The sequence below is a fragment of the Aquarana catesbeiana genome, linkage group LG02 (genome assembly GCF_042186555.1).
Source record: "Aquarana catesbeiana isolate 2022-GZ linkage group LG02, ASM4218655v1, whole genome shotgun sequence".
Classification (NCBI taxonomy): Eukaryota; Metazoa; Chordata; class Amphibia; order Anura; family Ranidae; genus Aquarana; species Aquarana catesbeiana.
The window spans coordinates 411,387,314-411,400,213 of record NC_133325.1 but is presented as its reverse complement, the minus strand read 5'-3'; positions in this window follow the sequence as shown (position 1 = coordinate 411,400,213).

Below are 12,900 nucleotides of genomic sequence, written 5' to 3'. Positions count from 1 at the left end.
GTTAGGTAGTTAGCTAGTTTTCCACTTTTCACGCATATCCACTGGGTTTTGTATAGGTCGCTGCATTTACAGCATGTTCTATGTCACTTGTGTTCTTGTGTGACAAGAACACAAAGTCTACGAAGTCTTGGTAGACAAAACGCGTCGGGGGGACTCCACTGCCGCCTTCTTTTTTATACACAAGCGCTTTTTAACTTCTCAAATGTAAGTGTATTTCCTTTTTTAATAGATTCAGTTTGTTTATGGCATTACACTATGTGGCCATCTTTTTATTCTACATGGGCTGCACTCTGGGTTATGTGATCAACTGTGCGGAGAGGATATTTCCATGAAAGTATTTGGGACCCCTATTCCTCCTGATTGTCAAGATTCCCCTCATTGCTGGTGGGCAATACAAGCCGGTTTGACCCCTACAGCATATGCTGTTTCGGGTTCAAACCCTCCGGTAAGCCTCCAACTTCACTGGTTGAGGGAATTTCACATATTCTTATATTAGACACTGAGGTGGACTCTGTAAAGTCTTGTTTTATTTCTGGAATCCCTTTTTTTCATTTTTATTTTTTATGAACGACTATTAACCATCATCACAATATTTGGTTTATGGTATTTTGGGGCGCAAGATAGCCCAGACTGTTTTCACTTATTTTGGTGACGTTTCTTTTCACTGGCTTCACAGCTAAGGACTCCAATGGTCCTATTTACATATGAACTACAAAGATAAACTTCTTTATGTTAATATAAGACACGTTTAATTAGTGTGTTCATTTCACTTATGTATATATATTTTTTATCACCTTTCACTTTTTAGCGCTACACTTTGTTTTATTCACTACAATACAATTCAATACACAACACTATACAATGACAAGGCTAAAAAGCACTATGAAAAATAATACAGGCACAATATTTGAAAATGCTAAAATAAGATGAGGCAAGCTTAACAGAAATATGCACTTGCCGGCCACTTTATTAGGTACACCTGTTCCATTGCTTGGTAACACAAATTGCTAATCAGCCAATCACATGGCAACCGCTCAATGGTGCATGAGTGCATTTTTAGATGGAAGTGACTGACTCTCCACCAGCTAGTGTTTGTGAAGTCATATTCTCTGCTCTATACAGTAAACAGACCCTTGTGAATTGAAGAAAGGGAATATTTCCACGAGAAATGTTTGGACCAAACTAGTGAGTGGAATACATTTGTTTATTTCACTCCTTTGTTGATCAGGCGTGTTTTTCATTTGTTGAGATTCAGCCATTAATTTAAATCTGATCTGATTTGGCTTTGTCGGGTATATTTAGTTGTTATGGATTTTCTTCTTTTTTTAGGCAACATTTACACCTGCGAATGAGCCCAACATTGGCCCTGGACACAGACTGTCTGCATCTAGGGCCGATTGCTTGCAGGTCTGATTGCTGCATGAGCAATTATAAGCGAGTGGCCAAAAGAAGCTACAGGAGTTGGCATCCTCCCATTGCTATTAATGGAGCTGCCTCCCACATCTATACGCCAGGAACCTCCGTAGGGGTCTCACATGTAATCTGTGTTGGGCACATTTGCAGGTGTGAATGTGGCCTTAGTGTGTGTCAAGTATTTTCTTTGGTGTAATTGATGGTGTAAAAAGATGGCAAACCCTGTTTCTTTGAACACTATTACATTTGTACAAAGCCCTTCTGGACTGTATTGATGTTGTACATTCTCTAGTTATACATGGGAATTGTCAATTAAGCTTTTGTTCATCATCTGCTCCAAACCTGGTCAAACATGTCATCCTCGGCCACAGCTAATTCACACTAGCCCATCTCTGTCTCTAGATACCAACCTTCCCAAATGTCCTCATCTCCATTACCTATAGAAACAACAACTGCAACTCAGTTCACCTTACTCCCAGCCATATATCAGTACCCTAATCCTCAGCCTTCTGTTCCTGTTTTCATCAATAGTCTAACCCCTTTGAAGTTTCTTTTCATGTCCCCATTAGCCATGGCAACCACTCATACACCATATTCTGCCACTGCTACAATGCACTTTCAGCTTCCCACTGCCTTTCCAATTCTCCCGTTACCAAAACCCATTCAGCCTGATTCGCTGCTACTTTCAGTCTCCATCTGGTCTAAGGTTGTCTCTGCTTTTTTTTTTATTTGCTGCAAGACAAAAAGTCAAAAGCTTTGGTTTCAGGTGTGCAGTTTTTGGGTTTTCATTTATTTTTGAGGTATATTGTTTTATATTTTATGTAGTGGGTAAATTTTTTAGGTTATACTGTTTTTTTTTTTTCTGCAGCAAGGCTTTCATTTTAAAATAAAGTGGGCTTTTGTTTCAGGGGGCACTATATGGGGGTGGTCATATTCATAAATAAATATTCATAGAGCCTTTTTAGGTTAAACTGCTTCTTTTTTTTTCTTCTGCAAGTCTTACAAAAGGGGTTTTTTTTGTTTCAGGGGCAGTATTTTTATTTTATGTTGGTATACTGGCGTGATTGAAGCACAACATTCAGTTATTTATGTGTTCTTAGAGATTCTTTTTTGTTAAACTGGAAAAAAGTGTGCACCTAAAACATCTCGTATTATTTCACTCGCATTCAATGTACCCCCTTTTTCCATTGATAAAATACAAGTTAGGCATACACCAGTTAGGCCTATTCTCCCTGATTAAAAATGTCTTGCTGTTGACCTATTTTCTAGTACTGCTGCATGCATCGTCTCTTCATTCTTGTATTAAAAACCCTACCTGTGCTCTTTTCTCTATGGGCCCAAACTGTTTGACATGTAGGGGGATTGGCTAAATGATGAGACAGAGCTGGCTTTAAGATTAACTTTACAAAATAGGTGCAGAGTAGAATAGCAATACAAACAAAGTCAGAAGGGCAAAGAGTATACACTAATTACAGAACCATGTTCAAAAAGATTATGTAGATATGCAGACAAGAGCTCACAAGAACAGTGACTCAGTAAGGACACTAGGGGGCAGTACAGCACAGTCTGTATGAAGCTAGAGGAACAGAATATAAAGAGGAATCATTACTTCAGTAAACGGTACAAAAACCATACCTCCCAACTTTTGGAGATGAGAACGAGGGACACCTATTAGCAAAAGTATGTAGGCATAGGACCCTCACCCTGCCACCCCCCTTTAAAGGCGAATTATACAAAAAAAAGAAAATGGCTAAACTCACAAGTGCTTTTTTTTAGCACTACTATTCCTTTATATTGGCTTTTGAAATTTACAAATGTAACAATTCGGAAATTGGATGAAAGGTTTAGCACTGGGAAAAAACTTTTTTTTGAAAGCTAAAAAGTGCATTTTAAATGAGGAGGAAAGAGGGACAGAGGGACTTTGTTCCCAATGAGGATCAGTCCCTCGAAATAAGGGACAGTTGAAAGGTATGTAAAAATAGCTACTTGCACTTTCCACCTGGACAGCATATTTCTTACAGTGAGGTGGCATGGGTCTGGTAGTCCAGGTGAGATGCTGGAGGAATCCCAGGACCAGCTCCAAGGGTGAGTGTCTGGCGTGCTACTTGTGAGATTAGCCAAGGACTTCCTTTGAATAGTTTATGTACAATTAATTGGTATTCTATTATAGCCTTAGACAACTATATTAATCAGCGATGTATTATTTCCCCAGGTATCAGGAAGCCCTGGACCTATAGTCCTTTAATTTGACACCTGTGGAAATCTATGACACATGTAGCATACAACCAGCCCAGAAGGGACAAGTATGGCTCTGTGTTCTGGACAAATCCACCTATAGACCATTGTGGCTCAGATACATGGAAATACACGTGCCCCATGTTTCATGTGGTTACTTTACATGTCTGCCGTAATGTCTTGCTTTCTAACTGTGGGGGGAGTGGATACACTGGAGGAAAAGAGAGATCTGTGTTTCAGCTTAGCCGAAACACAAGATCTCTCTTTTACTCCCTGACAGAAGAGTGGTCTGCCTTGTTTACATAAGCAGACTGCCGTTCTGCCTTTCCTCCTAACGATTGGCAGGTACCAGCGGCCATCCACCTGCCGGACCCACTGATTGGCTCCCACTGCTGCTGGCCAAACTGCCCTGCTGCTGGCCAATTTTCCGCTACTGCATCATCTGCAGTCTCTTCATTGTTGAACTAAAACCCCTGCTTGTGCTATTTGTCTCTAGTAACTTTGAGCATTCCCTGCTTCTGGACTATTCTCCCCTGCTGAATCTCTGTGCCAAAGACTGGAAAAGAGGAAAAGAGAGGGGAGAGGCAGAACATCAGCAAGGGAGGCCCTTGTCCAGGGGCAGCTTGCGAAGGGAGCAACCATCTTGTTCCAATGGATGGCATTGCCAAGCTGGTACAGGTAACTACTTTTCCAAGTGCTGCTTCACATAGCTCTGCAGTCTGGGCTTTTTTCACATATCTGTTGCAGACAACACAGTTGTAGGTTGCAATTTCCGCCTGCAGCATATCATTCGTAGTAAAACTACCAGTCATTTGTTGCTGAAAAAATAATACACTCTACTGTTTGTTTCAAGATAAAACCAGCCCTGTCTCACCCTCTTACATTGCAGCCTAAGCAAGCGTCTCCAGAGAATGTTAAATATTTTTGAGTTTTGCCTCTGGAATAATACTCTCTAATTTCTTTTACAAGACAAAATCTGCCTTGTCTCTTTCAAAATGCTGTCTATTCAAGTGCTCTCATATTGTTCTGACGCTAGACAATTTTTACCAAACACATACCTTAAGTCTATGGGGAATATTTTGGAAGTGTAAGGATGGGAAGGGGTTCAGTGAATGTGGGGTTATGGCTTTGAAGTGTTTTGTGCTCTCTATTTTCACATTTTATTAAACTTTTAACACAATGCAGTGTGGTACTGCGAAAAAAAGAAATTCATACACCATACTATGAATGGTTTGTCCACTGGCCAATTAGTATAGAGTTGAAGGCTTTATTTTTTTTTTTTTTAACAATACACTTAACTATAGCTTTTAGATTTGTTGTGACTTTTACTTTTAGCATTCAATTCAAACCTGTTACTGATGGATTCAAAATCAGGTGTCACAGCCAAAACTACCAACACTACCTTTTTTTCCAAGTTATTATAAATCAGATTGTGATGCTGCTACTGTATTTATCCCAAGCAATAATGTAAAGAAAAGTTAAATAAACAAATCTATTATTCATGCAAACTATGGGATGCCAGAATATGGTGGCGCTGTTTCTGATGCGGTCTGTGAGCATCATATAGTTCAGTAACACCACATTCAGCTTAAAGGCATCTCCCAAACATGTACTTATAACCAAAAAGGATTGCTGTTTTCCCCATGTGCTCCATACCAGTGCCCATTGTTTGACAATCTCTTTTTTGTTATGCCCTGTACACACGGTGGGATTTTCTGACAGAAAAAGTGCGATTGGATTGTGTTGTCAGAAATTCCGATTGTGTGCACTCTCCATCTGACTTTTTCTGTCGGAATTTCCGACACACAAAGTTTGAGAGCTTGCTATAAAATTTTCCGACAACACAATCCGATTGATTAAGTTCCGATCGTGTGTACACAAATCGACGCACAAAGTGCCACGCATGCTCAGAATAAATTAAGAGATGAAAGCTATTGGCTACTGCCCCGTTTATAGTCCCGACGTACGTGTTTTATGTCACCACGTTCAGAACGATCGGATTTTCTGACAACTTTGCGAGACCGCGTGTATGCAAGACAAGTTTGAGCCAACATCCGTCGGAAAAAATGCATGAATTTTGTTGTCGGAAAGTCCCATCAATGTCCGATCGTGTGTATAGGGCATTAGTCTTGAGAAAATGGCCAGAATTGACTTTCAAAATGTGAACCCCATAGACTTAGTGGGGTTTCAATTCAAGCTTGCTATTTTTGGACTTTACGATGGGGTCAATAAATACCCCACAAAAACCGAACCCAGACACATTTGTTTATCCCTAGTCCTGAGGCTGCTTCTTAACCACTTCCCGTCTGGCCTATAGCAAAATGACGGCCGCGCAGTGGTTCCGTTATCCTGACTGGACATCATATGACGTCTTTCAGGATAACAGCGGGCACGCAGTGCGGCGATCAGTTGTGACACCGATCTCAGTAAAGAGTCTCCAACGGAGACTCTTTACCATGTGATCAGCTGTGCCCAATCACAGCTGATCACGATGTAAACAGGAAGAGCCGTTTATCAGCTTTTGCTCACTTGCGTCTGACAGCCGATTGGCTGCTCTCCTGACGGGGGGGGTCTGCGCTGAATGATTATGAGCGCAGCCCCCCCTGAGAATGCCCATCCAGGACCACCAGGGATGCCACCAGGACCACCAGGAATGGCCACCACTGTCGACCACCAGGTATGCCACCCATGGCCACCAGGGATGCCAACCTGTGCCCAAAAAGTATGCCAATCAGTGCCCATATATGATGCCACACGCTGCCCATCAGTAATGCCTGCCAGTGATGGCTTTACAGTAATGCCCATCAGTGCCATCTATCAGTGTCCATCAGTGCCCCTCCATGCCCATCAGTGCCGCCTATCAGTGCCCATCAGTGCCACCCATAAGTACCCATCAGTGAAGCCTTTCAGTGCCCATCATTGTCGCCTATCAGTGCCGCATATCAGTGCCACCTTTCAGTGCCCTTCCGTGCAGCCTCATCAGTGCCCATCAGTAAAGGAGAAAACCTACTTCTTTACAAAATTTTATAACAGAAACAAAGAAAAACTTTTTTATTTTCCAAATTTTCTGTCTTTTTTTATTTGTTTAGCAAAAAATAAAAAGAGGGGATCAAATACCACCAAAAGAAAGCTCTATTTGTGGGAACAAAATGATACAAATTTAGTTTGGGTACAGTGTAGCATGACCACACAATTGTCATTTAAAAAGCGACAGCGCTGAAAACTGAAAATTGGCTTAGGCAGGAAGGGAGGAAAGTGCCTGGTATTGAAGTGGTTAAAGGTGGGAACTGTGAGGACACCTGCTGGTGGTCCCTCAACTTAAATGGTGTAGTTCCAATGACTACTAGCAGGCATCTTCCAGTACTTATTTACCACCCAATGCTGGCTGCTGGGAGGCTATTTAACCCGACCTCAGAGGTTACACAGTGCCTCAGTATTTTATCTGTGTGCTTGTACACTCAGGGGCTGTAAGACTCTGTACCTGCTACCCATTCTGGCCCCTGTTGTTCCCTATTACTTTGTACTCCCACCTGGCCCTGCTCCTCTGTTTATTACGTAGGTAGTTAGGTAGTTAGCTACGTAGTTTTTCACTCTTTAATGCATGCTCACTGGCATGTATATACAGTAGGTTGCTGCATTGATGTCTTATGTTACTTATGTAATCGTATTTATGATAATTTGTATTCCTTCATTTAGGCTTGAGTGCAGTGGCGGCTGGTGCTCCATTTTTTGAGGGGAGTGGCAAACAAACCCCCCCCCAGGTCCGCACTTACCCCAACCAGGTCTCGGCTTCTCCGACTTCTCCTCCCGGCTAATCTGGTCTTAACATCCGCCTCCTGTTCTGATTGCCCGGAAGGAGAAGCCAGAATTTTGATATGAATATTGATTTGCTAATGTCACATGTGGGTGTGTTCTGCGCCCTGAGTCCAACCTTTTTGAAGCCAAGTAGAACCTCAGACTCTAATCATGTGCTAAAAAAACAAAAAACTTATAGAAACCTATGAGTCCAGCGCCTTGCATGGAGATTAGGGGGTGGTGCATGGAGATGAGGGGGGTGGCGCCCCTGTGCCCCATATGGACTGGCCCTCACATAACATGTAACATTTTATGAATGCACTGGTCCTCACACCTCCCGCTCCCCCACTGTGACAGCTAGCGGGGATCTCCCCCCGCTACCTGTCAAAATCTTTAAAAAACGGCCTCTGCCTGGCCGCGTCACTCAATCACAGCACTCTGTGAATGCAAAAACTACAAGGTCCAGCAGCCTTCGCGACTGTTGGCTTGTAGTTTTCAATGAACTACCATGGCACTGTGAGTGCTGTGGTAGTTCACTCATTCTTCTTGCCAGAATGTATAGGTTGATCGCTGGTGCAATGCTTTACATATTCCCAAAACAAAAAATAATAAATGCACATTTTTTTACCTGCAAAAAATGTGCATTTATTGTTTTTTTTATCAAAGGTCAACTTATGCTTTAACCTGGGTTCACACTGGTACGACAAACGCTCCGACATTGGGAGCTCATGTCGCATGACATGTGAAAATCAATGTTTCCCTATGAGAGCCGTCTTAACTGGTCCAACACAAGTCGATCCGACTTTGAAAATGCTCCCTGCACTACTTTGGTCTCACTTTGGTCCTACTTCAGCCCATTGAATATAATTGAAGTCGGATCAAAGTCGGATCGCCTTGTTGCCTGATCCGACTTTGGCATGCGACTTGTGCTCTGATGATCATGAGGGGGAACTCCATGCCAAATTTAATTTCAAATAAAAAAATGGCATGGGTTCCCCCTCCAAGAGCATACCAAGCCCTTTGGTCTGGTGTGGATTTTAAGGGGAACCCTCTACGCCAGAAAACCGGCTTGGGGGTCCCCCCAAAATCTATACCAGACTCTTATCCGAGAACACAGCCCGGCCGGTCAGGAAAGGGGGTGGAGACAAGCAAGCACCCCCCCTCCTGAAACATACCAGGCCGCATGCCCTCAACATGGGGGGTGGGTGCTTTGGGGCAGGGGGGCGCCCTGCGGCCCCCCTACCCCAAAGCACCTTGTCCCCATGTTGATGAGGACAAGGGCCTCTTCCCGACAACCCTGGCCGTTGGTTGTCGGGGTCTGCAGGCGGGGGACTTATCGGAATCCGGGAGCCCTCTTTTATAAGGGGGCCCCAGATCACGGCCCCCCACCCTATGTGAATGAGTATGGGGTACCCCTATCCATTCACCTGGGGGAAAAAAGTGTCAATAAAAAAAAACACACTAGACAGGTTTTTAAAGTAATTTATTAGGCAGCTCTGGGGGTCTCTTCCGACCTCTCCGGCCTCGTCTCCGCGCTCTCCGGCCTCTTCTCCCGCTCTCCGGTGTCTTCTACCGGGCTCCTCCGCTATCTTCTGCTCTTTTGCCACTCTTTTACTAGCGTTCGCCCGATCTTCTCTGTAGTAGAAGATCTGGAGACCAGGAGAAGAGGCCGGAGAGCGGGAGGAGAACCGGAAACTGGGAGAAGAGGCCAGAGAGCGGAGAAGTCAGAAGAGACCCCCCAAGTCGGAGACCCCCGGAGCTGCCTAATAAATTACTTAAAAAACCTGTCTAGTGTGTTTCTTTTTATTGACACATTTTTACCCCAGGTGAATGGGTAGGGGTACGATGTACCCCATACTCATTCACATAGGGTGGGGGGCCGGGATCTGGGGGCCCCTTATTAAAGGGGGCTCCCGGATTCTGATAAGCCCCCCGCCTGCAGACCCCAACAACCAACAGCCAGGGTTGTCAGGAAGAGGCCCTTGTCCTCATCAACATGAGGACAAGGTGCTTTGGGGTGAGGGGGGCCGCAGTGCACCCCCCTGCCCCAAAGCACCCACCCCCCCATGTTGAGGGCATGCGGCCTGGTACGGTTCAGGAGGGGGGGGCGCTCGCTTGTCTCCATGCTCGGATAAGGGGCTGGTATGGATTTTGGGGGGACCCCACGCTGTTTTTTCGGCGTAGGGGGTTCCCCTTATAATCCATATCAGACCGAAGGGCCTGGTACGCCCTTGGAGGGGGAACCCATGCCGTTTTTTTTATTTAAATTTGTCGTGGAGTTCCCCCTCAAGATCATCAGAGCACAAGTCGCATGCCAAAGTCGGATCATGCAAGACGGCGATGCGACTTTGATCCGACTTCAATGATAGTCAATGGGCTAAAGTAAGATCAAAGTCGGACCAAAGTAGTACAGGGAGCATTTTAAAAGTCGGACCGACTTGTGTCGGACCAGTTAAGACGGCTCCCATAGGGAAACAATGATTTTCACACATCATGTGACATGAGCTCCCAATGTTGGAGCGTTTGTCGCACCAGTGTAAACCTGGCCTCAAGCCGGGTTTACACTGGTGCGACAAACGCTCCGACTTTGGGAGCACATGTCGCATGACGTGTACAAATCAATGGTTCCCTATGACAGCCATCTTAATTGGTCCGACACAAGTTGGTCCGACTTTAGAAAATGTTCCTGCACTACTTTGGTCCGACTTTGGTCCACTTTCAGGCCATTCATTATCACTGAAGTCGGATCAAAGTAGGATCCTAATCCTAACCATCCGACTTGTGACATCTGACATGGTGATTACAGCAGCAGGAAAAGGAATTTATGTCACACTGAGATTGTTTTGATTGGTCAAAGGACAAGTTGGACTATCTAAAAGTCGGAGCAAAATCATATCCTGTTCATTCAAATCAGATGGATGTAGGACTGAAGTAGGACCGATGTAGGATCGATGGCGCAGGCAAAGTAGGATGACAGTCGTGCAATAGTCGTGTTGTATCATTGTGAACCAGGCCTTAAGGCATAGATTACTGGTTAAATGTCGGGCTGTGTCCACACTCTCAAAAGTAGCTATTCAAGCCAGGGCTGCTGTCAGAAATAACTGGGCCCCGTACAGCATGTCTGTCTGCCAATACCCCCCCCCCCCCAAAAAAAAATATCAAAACAATATTTTCACAAAAAATGCACTAAAGTCACAAACATAACATAACTTACAAAAGACGTGCTAAATCTAAAATGTAAAACTGCATTGAGTTAATAAATAAAGCTCTCTGTGTAAATTAGGTCTTGGGGCTCATTCACATAGGTGCTGTATCCTGTACAGTGTGAATCTGTGATGATTTTTTAACCACTTCCATACCGGGCCAATTCTGGCACTTCTCTCCTACATGTAAAAATCATCATTTTTTTTATAGAAAATTGCTCAGAACCCCCAAACATTATATATGTTTTTCAGCAGACACCCTAGGGAATAAAATGGCAGTCGTTTTGCACTTTTTATGTCGCACGGTATTTGCACAACAATTTTTCAAACGCGTTTTTTTAAACAAAAATATGAATTAAAAAACAACAAAACAGTAAAGTTAGCCCAATTTTTTTGTATAATGTGAAAGATGATGTTATACCGAGTAAATAGATACCCAATATATCACCCTTTAAAATTGCACACACACTCATGGAATGGAGCCAAACTTGGGTACTTAAAAATCTCCATAGGAGACGCTCTAAAATTTTTTACATGTTACCAGTTTAGAGTTACAGAGGAGGTCTAGTGCTGGCATTATTGCTCTCGCTCTAACGCACGCGGCGATATCTCACATGTGTAGTTTGAACAGCGTTTACATATGTGGGCGGGACTTACGTGTGCAAGCACACGGGAACGGGGCGCTTTAAATTTTTTTTTTTTTTTTTTTTTATTACACTTTCTCTTTAATTTTTTTTACTTTTGATCACTGTTATTCCTATTACAAGGAATGTAAACATCCCTTGTAATAGGAATAGTGCGTGAGAGGTCCTCTTTATGGAGAGATATGAGATCTATAAGATCCCACATCTCTCCTTCAGGCTGGAAAGCATGAGATAAAAAAAAAAATTAACGATCCCATGCTTTCCAGCCTCGGCTTTGTTTACGACCGCAGCCCGGACGTGATGTCATAATGTCGTGCCTCTAACAGTCATAGAGATGACTGGAAATCCCTATGCTCGTCATCTGGTGTTTCATCAGATTAGGCGACCCGTCAGATTTTGAAATGGAAGTGACGTTTTGTCGCCGCCTTCTTGCTACACCCCGCAGTCGTCCACAGTAAGGATACAGTGAGAAGGTGGCAAGCGGACATCTTGTTACACGCACCGAAGGCTGGCATTTCACACTTCTTTTTACCACTAAACAGAGCTTATATAGTGAAATACATATGACTGTTTTGATGTTGAATTGTAAAAGCAGACATGTTCTTTCAGATTAGCAAACCTGTGAGATCAGTAGGCTTGCTGCTGCTTTTACAATTCAACATCAAAACAGTCAGACGGATTTAAAAACACTGAATGTCACTATATAAGCTCCATTTAGTGGTAAAAGTAAAAGTGAAATACCAGACTCCGATGGGTGTAACAAGATGTCTGCTTGCCACCTTCTCACTGTATCCTTATGCCCCGTACACACGATCAGACATTGATCGGACATTCCGACAACAAAATCCTAGAATTTTTTTCCGACGGATGTTGGCTCAAACTTGTCTTGCATACACACGGTCACACAAAGTTGTTGGAAAATCCGATAATTCTGAAAGCGGTGACGTAAAACACGTACGTCGGGACTATAAACGGGGCAGTAGCCAATAGCTTTCATCTCTTTATTTATTCTGAGCATGCGTGGCACTTTGTCCGTCAGATTTGTGTACACACGATCGGAATTTCCGACAACGGATTTTGTCGTTGAAAAATTTTATATCCTGCTCTCAAACTTTGTGTGTTCGAAATTCCGATGGAAAATATGTGATGGTGCCTACACACGGTCGCAATTTCCGACAACAAGGTCCTATCACACATTTTCCGCCGGAAAATCCGACCGTGTGTGCGGGGCATTACTGTGGAAGAGTGCAGGGTGTAGCAAGATGGTGGCGATGGAGCGTCACTTCCGTAAGAAATTCTGTCAGATCGCCGAATCTGACGAAACACCAGCAGTGCCGGATTTTTTCTCCGGGACCCTGATGGCACGGGAGAGCCCGGAGAAGCACTCCCACTCCCATCACCTGTAAGAATGATCAAGCGGTGGAACTTCCGCTATGATCATTCTTATGCCCCGTACACACGGTCGGATTTTCCGACGGAAAATGTGTGATAGGACCTTGTTGTCGGAAATTCCGACCGTGTGTAGGCTCCATCACGCATTTTCCATCGGAATTTCCTACACACAAAGTTTGAGAGCTTGCTATAAAATTTTCCGACAACAAAATCCGTTG